The sequence below is a fragment of the Cucurbita pepo genome, chromosome 11 (genome assembly GCF_057944985.1).
Source record: "Cucurbita pepo subsp. pepo isolate OVF chromosome 11, ASM5794498v1, whole genome shotgun sequence".
Lineage (NCBI taxonomy): Eukaryota > Viridiplantae > Streptophyta > Magnoliopsida > Cucurbitales > Cucurbitaceae > Cucurbita > Cucurbita pepo.
In genome coordinates, this window is record NC_141808.1 from 16,457,691 (window position 1) to 16,472,667 (window position 14,977).

Genomic DNA, 14,977 nt, shown 5'->3' on the forward strand with positions numbered 1-14,977 from the left:
GACACTAACTCTAGTTAAAGAGCGGGGAAAATGGTGTAAGTAGCAGTTTCTAAGTATTCTATATCGTCTTAGCAGTATCGTAACTTCAACATCAAAAAGTCAAAAATCCGTATAACAAGTCACAAAACTCTCGATAGTGTGAGTTCTTCAGTTATTTACAGATTTGCTAGAAGTGAAGCAGATATGTCAAAATTTGTGAGTTCCACACGGTTTGATATAAAGAAATTTGATGGAACGATCCACTATTGCTTGTAGCACGTGCAAGCCAATTTATTATTACAACTTGGATTAAACAAGGCCTTCAAGAGAAGAACGAGAAGTAGCGTTTTTTAAGCACTAAGGGGTGATGGTGGTCTAGTGAAGTTTCGAAGCGGTTCTAGCTTAGGTTAAAAAAAGAAAGACTTCAAGCTGAAGGTAGGTTAGGCTCGTAAACAAGAATGGTTCTAAAATAGTAGGTTTCTCAAGATCGAATACTATCATTGTCTCTTTCGAGGGGGCAACGATTTCTTCCGTAGAAAGACCATTTAAACCCAACAACCAAATAAATTATAAATAGGTCGGTTCGGGTTGAGTTAAGTTAATCAGATTCTTCGGGTTACTGGGTCTTGCTATACTAACCCTAGTTAAATTCGAGAACGGAGAAATGGTGCGAGTGGTACAAAAAATTGAAGAAAACGTTCTCGTAAATGAGATCGGGAAAGAGAATGGTGTGTAATTGTAACAATTTTGATAGGGTATGATCTTTGATTTGTTGGTGATTAACATCTACGCCGGAGGCTATTGGCGTTGCCCATTCCTTCGCCATCCACGCCGGGGCTGCATCGTTTTCCGCCATATGGGTTGAGGAAGTTCCAAAGTGGGCGACACCTGACTTTCAACCACAGCGACAATCTTTTCGTTTTCTGTCAATTACAATAAAATTATGCTTAATGGTCATGATTTATTAGTCTTAAATGTTCATTATAACCTTTTCTAATCCTACTTTTTTGTGTTCAAACTCGTATGAGACTTTAACTTATACCCTTGATGTGAGATTCTACCTCGGTTGAAGAGGAGAACGAAACATTCTTTATAAGGGTGTGGAAATCTCTCCGAGCATACGCGTTTTAAAAACTTTGAGGGGAAACTCGAAAGGAAAAGCCCAAATAGGACAATATCGGCTAGTGGTGGGCTAATTCTAACTTTTTCTGTTCTAATTCGTGTGAGACTTTAACTCGTACCCTTGATGTGAGATTCTACATCGGTTGAAGAGGAGAATGAAACATTCTTTATAAAGGTGTGGAAATCTCTCCGAGCATACACGTTTTAAAAACTTTGAGGGAAAACTCGAAAGGAAAAGCCCAAATAGGACAATATCTGCTAGTGGTGGGCTAATTCTACCTTTTTCTATCTAACTCGTGTGAGACTTTAACTCATACCCTTGATGTGAGATTCTACATCGTTGAAGAGGAGAACGAAACATTCTTTATAAAGGTGTGGAAATCTCTCCGAGCATACGCGTTTTAAAAACTTTGAGGGGAAACTCGAAAGGAAAAGCCCAAATAGGACAATATCTGCTAGTGGTGGGCTAATTCTACCTTTTTCTGTTCTAACTTGTGTGAGACTTTAACTCAATACCCTTGATGTGAGATTCTACATCGGTTGAAGAGGAGAACGAAACATTCTCTATAAGGGTATGGAAATCTCTCCGAGCAAACGCGTTTTAAAAACTTTGAGAGGAAACTCGGAAGAAAAGGTCCAAATAAGATAATATCGGCTAGTGGTGGGCTAATTCTAACTTTTTCTATTCTAACTCATGTGAGAATTTAACTCATACCCTTGACGTGAGATTCTACATCGGTTGAAGAGGAGAATGAAACATTTTTTATAAGGATGTTGAAATCTCTCCGAGCATACGCGTTTTAAAAACTTTGAGAAGCTCGAAAGGAAAAGCTCAGAGAAGACAATATTTGCTAGTAGTGGACTTGGACGGTTACGCATGAACGTGTAAGATCTCAAATTTAAAAACCCTAATTTTTATAAGATACACGAATTGTTCGTCTCGATTGATTTTGAGATAAAATCTCAGGTTTCTTCAACAAAACGTTCCACCTTACCCGAAATTAGGGCAAATGAAATAACCAATGTTTCATTTACACGTAATGTTTATATTTTCAACTTGAAAAGGTTGTCTTGTCTCAAAAGGTGAAGCATTTGCTTTTCTCAAGGACAAAGAAATCACTAAAGTATTTAGATTATTTTGTTTAGAGAGAAATTTAATGCCAACAAAATTTCTTTTCAAATATAGGAAAATCATAACAAAAAAACATCAACAAAAACCAAGTTTTGGGATTAAAGGTTCCATACCCAAAATTTAGAATTTGATATCGGGACTTAATGGCTCAAAAATTCATTTACGTCGTCTGCGATATGATCCTGATACTTATTTCTTGTCGTACTTCTAAGAGGTCACATGTTAGATCGCACATCAGTCGGTTCTATTACGATGCGATGTATACGATGTGATATCAAAGAAGAAGAAAACGGGTTCTTCTCTTTCGCCTATTTTCTGGAGAAGGGAATAAATCATTTCTTATAAGGGTGTGAAAATCTCTCCCTAATAGACACGTTTTAAAATCTGAGGCTGACGACAATACATAACAGGTCAAAGCGAACAATATCTACTAGCGGTGGGTTTTGACTGTTACAAATGATATCAGAGCCAGACATCGGGCGATGTGCTAGCGAGGACACTGGCCCCGAAGGTAGGCGGATTGTGAGTTCCCACATCGGTTAGAGAGAGGAACAAAGCATTCGTTATAAGGGTGTGAAAAACATCTCCCTATAGACGCGTTTTAAATTCGTGAGGCTGACGACATACACAACGGGCCAAAGTGGACAATATCTACTAGCTATGAGCTTAGGCAGTTAAATCACCTAATGTAGGAATACTACAAGCTAAATATGATCACGTTAGGAGTTCTTATCATCGAGAAATTGAAAAGAAGAGTGCATCTTATTGATATAGACAGTAACTATTAGTATTTGTTAACCATAACTTCATATTTTCATGATCGCTTTCATTTATATACGGTATTAGTTCATTCATGCAATCATTTTCTACACGAACGTCACAATTTCTATTTAAAGTTCAATAATGTTTTAACGTCTATAAATAAGCGTATCCCACATAATTTTTTTTTATAGTTTTCGATCCACACGAGCTTTGAGTTAGCTTTCTTTTTCCATTGGAAAAGATGAATCCCGATTCCCATCGAAGGCAACACAATCTCAATCCAATCGAAAACAATATAGAATTGGAGAAACTTTTAAGGTAATAAAATATGAAATTTTTTGTCACGAAGAATTGAATTATGAACCCGACATAACACAAAAAGGAAGAGGAAAAGAGAGACAAAATTGTGGGTTAAATCAAAAATAGACAAACAATGTCGGACACTATGAGAAGTAGCAAGAAAATGTCACAAACATATTGACAAATTAGAACTCATGCATTTCCAAGCATATGTCTCCAACATTCAACAAACCTTTTCGGGTCGGGCAGGTTTAAATCGGTACGAGATCTAAATATTATAGTATCAGGTCAGTTAAAATTAGAAACCGAATTGAAATAATCAATAGTTCAAATAATAAACAGATCGATTTTTTTTTTTTTTTTGTCTTTTAATTTATTAGGATTTCAAATTTAATGTTTTAAAATACAAAATTATATTATATATGGTATTATAAAACAATAATCATACAAATTTTATAACGCGGTTAATAAATTAATTAATGATAATTTATATTTAACTCGACTAAACATCTTTATGAGGATAGGAAAAATTGTCACCTTACTCACACATGACGACGGGTTAGGGAGAATATGGGAATATCATATATTAATGAATGTACCACGATTCTTATAAATGTGTTAACGGCGGAAGTATAGTTCAATTGCATAAAACATGTACTTTATAAAAAAAATTAAAGGTTCGAGGTTCTAACCGTGACATGCGTTTTTTGTTGAACTAGAAAAAGTCACGTGATAATAAAGAATACAAAAGTTTGAAATAATTTCGAGTTGTTTGAATTGTTTAGGGAAAAAAAAGTATTTTTCTACTATACATTCTCTTAATTTTTAAAAAAAATTGATTATAACTAAAACGCTTATATGTTTGGTTATATTTTCTGACCAATAGCTCACATCGACGGGAAGGTTTGGCACTTCGATGTCGGCTCTTCGCCACCTGGGGCTGTAGTATGTTCCAAGGGTTGGGCTGTTCGCCTATTAAAGCGGTACGTGAGCTGGGTTCAGAACGTCGTAAGACAGTTCGATCCATATCCGGTGTGGGCGTTAGAGCATTGAGAGGACCTTTCCCTAGTACGAGAGGACCGGGAAGGACGCACCTCTGGTGTACCAGTTATCGTACCCACGGTAAACGCTGGGTAGCCAAGTGCGGAGCGGATAACTGCTGAAAGCATCTAAGTAGTAAGCCTACCCCAAGATGAGTGCTCTCCTATTCCGACTTCTCCAGAGCCTCCGGTAGCACAGCCGAGACAGCGATGGGTTCTCTGCCCCTGCGGGGATGGAGCGACAGAAGTTTTGAGAATTCAAGAGAAGGTCACAGCGAGATGAGCCGTTTATCATCACGATAGGTGTCAAGTGGCAATAACACTTTTAATATAAAAATAAACTATTTATATTTATCATCAACCAATTTTAATATTTATCCATATAATAAAAAAAATTAATAACAAAATGTAATTAGTTTAGATATTTAAACTTGAAACTATATTATAAAAAAAGACATATATATATATATTAAGTATTGAAGAACAGCTTGAGTTTAGGGTTTAGAGGGGACAGATCTACCAAAATAGCCCCAACCGTGCTGCCACCATCGCCGTCAGATCCCAACCGCACGTACATTTATGACCTTTTTTTTCTTTTTTTTTTTTTTTTAAATATATATTTTTAATTATATTTATACTCATTTCGATAAAGTTATCATTTTTCTATAATAAAAATTGTAGTTAATATATTTTTTAAATATCTAAATTTATTTATTTTTTTTCAATTTTAGAATTAGACCCACTTTTGGTTTACGGTTATTTTTTACTAGATTAATTTACTTTCACTAGAGTAAAAGATGAATACATGAATGAACGATAAATCTTGGATAGAACTACCTAGAAAAGCTTTAAAAAGAATAAAAATTACTATCTATGTCAACAATGAGCAAATCTATGTTAGATGACCTCTTCAAAAATTTTCTAGGAAACAAGTGAACGAGAACAAAATATGCTCAAAGAACCCGTGTAGGTCTTCTATAGAAGAGAATTTAGGGTTTAGTAAAGTAAGTTGAAAGACTCGTGTTGGTCTGTAGGGTACTCTTCACTCTTACAGTGACATACGATTTCAGGGTATTCGAAGCTCCAATCTCTTAATCGAACGTATGAGACAGGTCGGTCTTTTTACGAGCTTTCTTCAGTTAATTTCTCTCTCTCCTCACCCACTTCCATTATTCTAATTGGGATTGGTGACCCAAAAACAAACCAAACCCTTCTAAGCCTGAAAGCCATGAAGTTTTGCTATAAGTAGAAGCCATGGGAGCCCTTGAAATCTCCCATAACCATGTTCATTTTCCCACCACTTTCCTTCTCATTTTCCCTCATTTTCTCACCTGCCAAACAGGTTTATACTCATTTTCCGATTGAATTCTTGGTCCTCTTTGTATTCTTCCACGGCTTTCTTGAACTGCATCATCATGTTCTTCAAAACAAAGGTTACTTTTTTCTTGGATTTCTTCCATTTCAACGGCTGCGGTTCAATAAAGCTGTGGGAAGATACAATAAAAGGATCAACCCTCTTCTTCAACCTCTGGATTTCTTCAATCCCTTTTAGGTATAATCTTTTCCCTTTCTATGTGTAGGCTTCCTTTACAATTGCAGGCTACAACCAAACAAACCGGATAAGGAACAACAAACCAGACCGTTTTAACTAGCTGAGTTATGTTGGAATCATCGTTTTCTTCAAAATTCACATTGATTTTACCTTTACAAACGTCGGTTTAATAATACTCGTGCTTTTTGCTTTTCGTTTCTTAATTATTCCTTTGTTGTATAACCCTTTTTGAAATTCTCATCGAAATTTAAAACGTTCGCGTTAAAAAAGTTGAATTACATCGGTTGGAGAGGAGAACGAAACATTCTTTATAAGGGTGTGGAAACCTATCTAACATGTGACCTCTTAGAAGTACCAAGTTGGTCACAACCAGAATACTCCAGAGTGCAAATCGTGTTTTAATTGTTGAGACACGAGTAAACACGAATCATTTACCCGAGAATAAGAAAACCCGAAAAAAACAACACTTTATATATATATATAAAGAGATTTGGTTGATGAACATTTTGGTAGGGTTTTGCAGAGAAGATCAATTTGGGTAAGAACAATTATGATCCTTCTTTCTTCTAGTTTTAGTACCAACAAATTTCCAAACTTTCACATCAGATCAATGAAGACACAGAGGGTATTACACATGTATTTTTGTGAACAAAAACCAAGTACCAATAGCGACTTGACTATGCAATTTTTGCAGCCCAACACATGGGTTTTGTCTCTTCGTTCGAGTTTTTTAGCCCGAAAACTTTATAACATGTTTAACAACTCTTTGAACTTTCACCGTCTGTATCGACATTCAGTATCTAAACTACTTTCAAAAGCATTTAACAAGTCCTTGACTCGCTCGACATTCTAAAGTTTAGAGACTTATTAGACATTTCTAAAGCTAAGAGAGCTTAACAAGCACTGTTTAAACACAAGCTCGACATTTTCTAGTTTTTAACCTAGTTTTTAGTTTCAAAGTTTAGAGACTTATTAGACATTTCTAAAACTCAGGGAGCTTAACAAGCCTTGTTTAAACACAAGCTCGACATTTTCTAATTTTTAACCTAGTTTTTAGTTTCAAAGTTTAGAGATTTATTAGACATTTCTAAAGCTCAGGGAGCTTAACAAGCACGGTTTAAACACAAGCTCGACATTTTCTAATTTTTAGTTTCAGGGTCAAATCATCGACTTTTGATACCGTAACAACGAAGTCTTCTGAGCTATCAGCTAGGTTCGAATCTTTTATTAACTTACGAAGAAAAACTCAACGATTTGAGATATCAACGTCGTTCGGTTTTTTCAAGAAAACCCTAAATTATTTCCATTCTCTTTGTGTGTTGAAGAAAATTGTATTTTATGCCAAAAAAAAAAAAAAAAGACAAGTTTTTAAAAGAAAATAATAATTTAACCCAAATTAGAGAAGAAAATAAGAATTTATTTCAATTTTTCTCTTCCTTACAATTATTTTGAAAAGTAAGCCATTATTATCCAAAAGTGTCCCTCCACCTACCACTTTAATTATTTAAAAAAAATTAAAAAAATAAAAAATAAATGTCAAAAAGGTTCAATATGAATGAAGCATAATGGTTGTGAATTTGCACCTAACTCTTTATCACATTAAATTTTGTGTCACATTACTAAGGTCTACTTTCACTTTTTGTATAAAAACTATACTTTTATTTAATATATGAATAATTCATTAGGAATTAAAACTTTTGACTATAAATAATTATTTAACTAACACTACGACGAAAACCGAGTTAAAAGATTTTTTTTTTTTTTTTTTTATTTTTTTTTTTTTATCAATATAGGATATATGTGAGTGAGGACAAAACATGTTAAAATGACCCGTGTTGCTCCACAGGGATAATGTGACCGTGTCGTAGGGTGTCACAATTGCACTCTTGTAGTAACAGGACAACGATTGTGCGACACTTGTTCTAACCTAGCAAACAAGTCAGTCATGTGAAATTCGGACTTTGCAAATAATATCAACGTATGCTCGAGCCTCAGGTTACTTTTGATCGAAATGTTGAAAAAAGTTTTAAAGAAAGCAATGTTATAGGCGTGAATAACAACAACGACTTTGATAGCATATAACCTTGATAGTAAGAATTGACAACTAGTTGCATCTCTTATAGTTCATTTTGGGACATTTAGTTATAGCGAGTGTAGACATGATTTTGGTGATCGATTATGCACCTTCGTATTGACATGAAAGCAAGTAAAAAGGGCTTGGAACGGGAATGCAACCATGGACAATATGTTCGAGACAAACATGATTGGATTTACATCTCATAAATTTAATTAAAATTTTTATAGTAGAATTTTGTCCATTTCTTATGAAAATTCCTTGTCACACCCCTACATATAAGGACAACAAAAGTCTAAATAATTTAAAACCCAAAGACCACAAGATGCAATGAACTTGTAAGTCTTCACAACCTAGAGAGATTTTAAAAATTATTAAATTAAAAATTAAATTAATATATTTTTTAAAATGATTCGGTTCAATCCAATCTAGTTTTAGGAGAACGGATGAACTAAATAAATTCATAAAATTTGAATCTATTTGAACCCGACCTAACCCAACTCAAATTATAGGGATTGAATTGGGTTAATCGCGTTTTTCGAGTCATCAGGCTCAGAAAACACTCCCTAGTTGAAAATTCACACGTAAATAGATCTGAATCAAACTAAAAAGATTTGTGTCAAAAGAACAAATCATACGGGTTGGATTAGGTTGATCGAATTTTTCGAGTCATCGAACTTAGAAGAAAGCTCGGTAATTAAAAATATACCCCAAAGTTGTGTGAATAAAAAGGCTAAGAAATAAATATGCAGTTGCCTTGCATTGTACATTCTCTGTGCAATACACAAAGCTTGGAATTATTTACTTAAAAGAGCACACAAACAGCTCATAAATGGTGTACAGAGACAGTGACATGTTTTTTTTTTGTTGTTGTTGTATGTTTTTTGTGGCATTTAAGGGTACAGAGAGTGGTTAAAAAACTGATGCAAGAAAGTGACAAATATTTAACGTTTTTTCACAGAAATGTAGGAGATGCAAAATGAGCATCATCATTGATGGTAAAAAGGAATCTCTCTCTCGACCCGCTTAGGTTTAGTTCGATTCGGTTCGAATGGCTTCTCGGGTTTTTTAGTTCTTTGAAGCTTTGAGCAACCATGCAACAATACGTTCTAAAGAAAGTAGATAATAAGAGAATTAGTGATGACCCTTCCACACAGTGTGTAACAGCTCAAGATTACTGCTAATAGATATTGTCCACTTTGACTATTAGTAAGAGGTTTCCACACTCTTATAAAAAATATTTCGTTCTCCTCTTTAACCAATGTGGGACCTCACAATCCACCATTTAGGGGCTCAGCATTCTCGCTACCACACCACCCAGTGACACCATTTGTAACGGCCCAAGCCCTGGCCTGTTGCATATCGCTGTTAACCTCACAATTTTATAAGAAATGCTATGTTCTTCTCTCCAACATCTCGATGTGGGATTTCACAGGTGGGTCTTGCAGCCAAGCTCCCGTTCTAGTTTTGCACTCGAGGGTTAATCTCCGCCTAGCTCGAGAAAACCTGAAAGTAGAGAACAAGAAAATTAGGGTGACCATAAAGGGTGATGAATAGAGAGTTGGGGGATATTTAGGGCCTAGAAATGCCATGTTCTCCCACAGCTTTCATGAACTTCCAAAGGGTTTTTACTTTGCATAGAAATGATTGAGAAGATGAATGAAAAAAGAGGAAGAAAGTTCAAGAAAGCTGTGGAAAAGCATGGCTAGGACCTCTAGCTCGCTTTGAAAGAAGACATTTACAAGAATGTCTTTGTTGAGAGGAAGACGATGAAAGAAAGGGTTAGAAAGGCCATAACATGGACCACTCTATACCAAATTATACAATTTTCTTCCCAACTTTATATAGACGAGGAGAGATGGTGGGATCTAACTTAACCTACGTCTTCTCTTCTCGAGCCTCGTGAGTCTCGTGTCTAGTACGCTCTTCAGTTCTTCGACTTTTTGGCTCAGAATTTGAATTTTTCGATGTTGTGTTGAGTAATTGGAGAGACCCATCAAGTATAATTGTTGAAAGTTTAGGGACTTACTAGACATAAAATTTAACGTAGAATCAGACAAAATCTTGAAAGTTTGTAGATTAAACGTGTAGTTTAAGCGGGAATTGATATAAGAATCATAAAGACAAAAGAAAGTTCATCCTTTTGCTCACATGGTAACATGTGATCCTCAAATCTCATCTTTTATTTTAAAGTCATTTATGTGTATGCCAAATTATTCCATTTGGGTATCACAGATCCAATCCTCTTAAAAATAATTTGTAAAAGAACATCCAACCACTTCCAAAATCAATATGAAGTATATATATATTGCATTTTGGACCCTTTCTTGTTGGATTTGTGTGAATTATTGTAAGAGTTTTGGTAAAGTTGTAAATATGCTAGGAGGCTAGCTATTTTGTGGAGTTATTATTGTAAACCTAATTTCGTAGCAACGGATCTCGGATCGGACGGAGCGAAGAATAAAAGAGAGGGCAATAGATGCCCTCTAAGCCATGACGATTAGTGTACGTTGTCACAATCGCACTTTTATGGTAGTAGGACAGTAATTGTGTGGCACTGTTTGAACTTAGCGTACAAGTCGGCCGTGAAAAGTTTGGACTTCGTAGATACCGTTGGTGTATGTTCGAGCCTAAAGTTACGTTTGAGAGAAATGTTTTAGAAAACTTGAGCGCAGAAATACGTTGAAAACCATTTGAAAGAGATTAGACACTAAAAACGACTTTGATAGCATATATCCCGAGTAGGAAGAAGTAACGACTAGTCATATCCTCCTATAGTATGAGTGTAGACATGATTTTGGTAACGGGTCATACACCCCCATGTTGACACAACATGAAATAGTAACAGTCTATCTAAGATAAAAGCATAAGAAGTTTGGAACAGGCATGCAGCCATAGACAACGCGTCCTAGACAAACATGACTGGGACATCCAACATGCAGTCATAGACAACACGCCTTGGACAAACATGACCGTGACAAAATAACAATTAGTCTGAACACTTGGTTATGATAATCATTCATCCCGAGATGCAAAGTTGTATGTAATGAAAAAGATGTCTGGTCGCTAGTAAGTTTCACCGTGTTAAGCCCGACCAAAAAGTTCGAGTTTACGTTGTATATATTTAGATTTTCACCTTCTTTTTTTCACCGTTGACATGCTGTAGCGGTGGAAATTCAAACTTTAGATCTTTAAAAAAAAAATATCGTACCAATATGTTCGAAATTTGAAAAATGGGCATAAGCAAAAGAAAACAAAATATAGTAATAATTCATATTTTCTCTCCCCAAAGTTGAAGAAAAGGTGAGTGTGACCCTTTTAACCCTAAAATCAAATAAAGACATTTTTTTTTGGACTTATCTCTTGCTAAGCTTCACATATATCAATTGCATAATGTACCATATAACAATAATATGATTATTTTATCGAGCTCGTTTTTTATCCATTCGAATTTCAATCATGATTCTGAAAATTTTTAAAATTACGGAATTTAAATTTTGAATGTTAAAAAAATAGTAAAAATAAATAAATCGGAGGATGGGATGTGATAGAATGAGAGAATGAGAATGACATTTTTCACTGTTCTTGAATCACGAACCTACCAAAATAAAACATATTTACAATTCGTAAACCTGCCAACTCTGACTCATCCCGTACGCTTTGAAGGATTGAGTACTAAAAGTGGATTTCTCATTACCTTCCAAAATAAATTATTGTTTTTGCTCTAGCATCCGCGTCAGTGAAAGTGGTACAATACCCTCTTCGTACGTGCACTTCATCAAATTAGTGCATAATTTGACGGTTTCATTGAAACCCGAGAAAACCCAACTCCTAAAATCGTTTAATAAACAAATTATTCGATACGAAAATCTAAAAATAGAGCTCATAAAAATTTATATTTTGATGCATAATTTATTTTTATTTAAAACTTTTAACTTTTTTAAAAATAATCAGAAAATAAATCTAAATTTAAAAAAAAAAAAAAAGTATTGGAGATATTTTTATAAATATATTTGAATGTGTGTGGATGAAATTTTCTCTAATTTTATGGGGTTTTTTTATTAAAAAAAGAAAAGAATTGATTTTAATAGGTGGAAATATATTAAAAAAAGGAAAATAAGTGAATTATTTGAAGGCAGAAGAAGACAAAAACAGAAAGAGACAAATTTGAGTGTCACTTCTTTCATATCTCACAGTAGTAGCGAAAAAGCCACGTTCATGGGCCACCTTTACAGCCCACATTGGAGGGCCCATTTCCTCAACAGTCTCATCCTCTGGCCCACATATATTTGGGCTGCTCTTTAAATGTCCACTTTTTTTGTCCTTACATGAGCGACCCTCAATTTAAAAAAAAAAAATATTTAATAAATACGTGTTAAATAAATTTGTAATTTATAATTAATAATAATAATATTGATGGAGGAGGGACCATGGCAAGGAGGTGTACGTAAGCGCATGTGATAAAAAGCTAACAGAATAATTATAGGTTGTTGAACCGGAACGGTTTTGCATCATTGGACCGTCACTTTCAAGCGTGGCCCTGTCTCTTCTATAGTCCCCCCCCCCTAATATTAATTATTTTTAAAAAAATTAAATTACAAATTTATGTAACGGGTGCTCGATCGAGCTGTCACTAATCAGTACCGCTCCCCAACGAGTTCGTTAACTAGATCAAAATCTTATCGTTCTCGAGTTCTCGAGCTCTCGAGACTTTTTATATCAATCAAGTTAGATGATACGTTAATTTAACCTCTCCCTCTAGCTATTTTCATTCTACATTAAATATAAAAATAATAATAATAAAGAAATAAATAAATAAAGGTTTTTTTTTCTTTTTTTTGTATGGACTCCAAATTCGTGAGGCCCAAAATTCTTTGTATTTATCGGATTGGGCCTTCGGATCTGAAAATAACAAAAATACAATATTAGAAGCCCATGGGCCCAACATGATGGGCCCAGTATGATGGGCCCAACATGATTAACGTTCCTTTTGGGTTAACAACGTAAATAACTTTTTAATTACGCGTTTTGAAAAAATTGCAAATATATATTTATTATTGAAAAATTACCAAACGTAGTTTTCTTATTATTAAATAAAATTTATGAAAAGACTAAAATACCCATGAACGTAATTTCTGGCTATTAAATTTAATTTAAAATTTTGTTGCAATTTTTACCGTTATTTATGATTTTTGGTAAAATTATTTTACATGGATCAAATTTAATACTAAGTTTTTTTTTTATTTAATATTACCAAGTAGTTTATTTTGGTGATCAAATTGAAACAGGGAATTAATAATAATTTATTTTAGCTAATTATTTAATTTTGTCTGATATCGATGTAGTTATATTGTTAAGTAAAAGGTTCGAATCTCGACGTACCTATATGAATATTTAATATTATTTATTTACTCGGTTTTTGGGTAGATTTGTCATTTTCTCGAACTTTTTTTTATCGAGTTCATGTTATTGTCATTGAATTAGGAATATGATTTTTTTTTTTTTCACTGTTGACCGAAATATGGGAGAAAAAGAGGCTTAACATTCAAGATTTCTTCAAGTTCTTCCTTGTTCGTGTAACCTAACCTAACCTAACGAAAGGTGTATCAAATTCAAAGTCTTAAATATTTATAGCTCAAACTTTCCTGTCAAATAACTCTTAAAGCTCATCGGCTATGATAATGACGTTATAATGACATCTTCGTGTATAAACTTCTAAAGGATAGGAACTCGATGGGTTAACGTTAATTATGTTTTATTATTCATATTATTAATATTTAATATTTATTTCATTTTCGAAATAACTTTTTTAGACGCTATAGGTCAACTCTTTGAGGTTAAGCCAAGAGTTTGACTATCTCGGTGGAGAAGTTGGATGTTCCAAAGGAAAAAAGAGGTTAATCTGTCAAGTTGACAAAGAGCTGAGCCTCAAGGTCTGAGGTACAAGCATGAAGCATGTAGGATACAAAACCTATTACTTAGAAGACTAGTGACAAAAACGAGACAAATCCAACTTCATTGGGTTAGTCATAACCTAGAGGAACGACCCACGTGAGGGTTATCGAGACCTAAGAGGTCGACCCCACATAGGGTCGGTTGTAACCCAAATGAAATAAACCACCTCTAGGGATAGTTAATTGTTTATATGTTACTTGCTTCCAAATGGCACTCATATATTCATTTCAATCTCATAGGTGCATATCATTAATTTTTAAAGTTAGCCTTCCTGTTCAACGTATATATTATAAAGAAAATGAAAGGACGCTTAAAATGGTTAAAATTAGAAAAAAACGAAAAATTGTATATACGTGTTCTTGTCTCAATCTTTGTAGTAATCTCATTTTAAGACCGTTTTGAATAAACTAATTTATTATATAATTCGATTAAAGTCGTATAAGATTTTTTTTTTAAAAAAAAAAAACTCTTTAAGGTGTTTTTATTAAGAGGTAATTCGAATTTTTTTACCTTTTGACCAATAACTAACCCGCTGTTCTCAATCTTTGACCTTTTGGTCAATAATGTAATGCCTTAACTACCCACGTAATCTACCTTTGTAGAAATATTAGGCTACAAGTCTATTTGGTGTATATCAACGATATAGAAGTTCGTAATGACCCTAAAGAGAATTTCAACCGAGAACGAAGAATTCTCTCTAGAGCTCTCTCTATTCGATCTCTTTACAGCTTTTCTTTCAAAATGGTCCCACAAGTCTTAACAGTGCGTTCGAATCATAACAGGAAATATTCAATGAAGAAAATTCAACCCTTAAAGGTTGTCAAACTAGCACTCTGGGTGCTCTCATATGTATTGTTTCAGTCCAATATCTTTCAAAATTGTTAGATTTTGGTCACTGAACTTTAATTAAATTACTATATTGCTCCCAAACTTTGAAAACGTCAATAAACTTCATTCAAAGTTAATAGAGTTTTGTTTATTATCATCAGCTATGCTTGAATTTACGTCAAACATTGATTAATTGGTTGTGGTGTGGAGGAATCATTTTCATATTTAAAAGA

At 34.1% G+C, this 14,977-nt stretch overlaps 2 long non-coding RNA genes across 2 annotated transcripts; one reads left to right on the forward strand and one right to left on the reverse strand.

Moving 5' to 3' along the window:
• The first annotated feature begins 5,619 nt into the window (after window positions 1-5,619).
• Window positions 5,620-6,077, forward strand: LOC147790429 (uncharacterized). The gene is made up of 2 exons (XR_015423000.1): window positions 5,620-5,677; window positions 5,916-6,077. It is a non-coding gene; the product is annotated as an uncharacterized LOC147790429 (long non-coding RNA).
• Window positions 6,078-9,068: 2,991 nt separating this feature from the next.
• LOC111805122 (uncharacterized) lies at window positions 9,069-9,770 on the reverse strand. The gene is made up of 2 exons (XR_015422960.1): window positions 9,704-9,770; window positions 9,069-9,467 (listed from the first exon to the last, which is right to left on the reverse strand). It is a non-coding gene; the product is annotated as an uncharacterized LOC111805122 (long non-coding RNA).
• Between the last annotated feature and the right edge of the window lie 5,207 nt (window positions 9,771-14,977).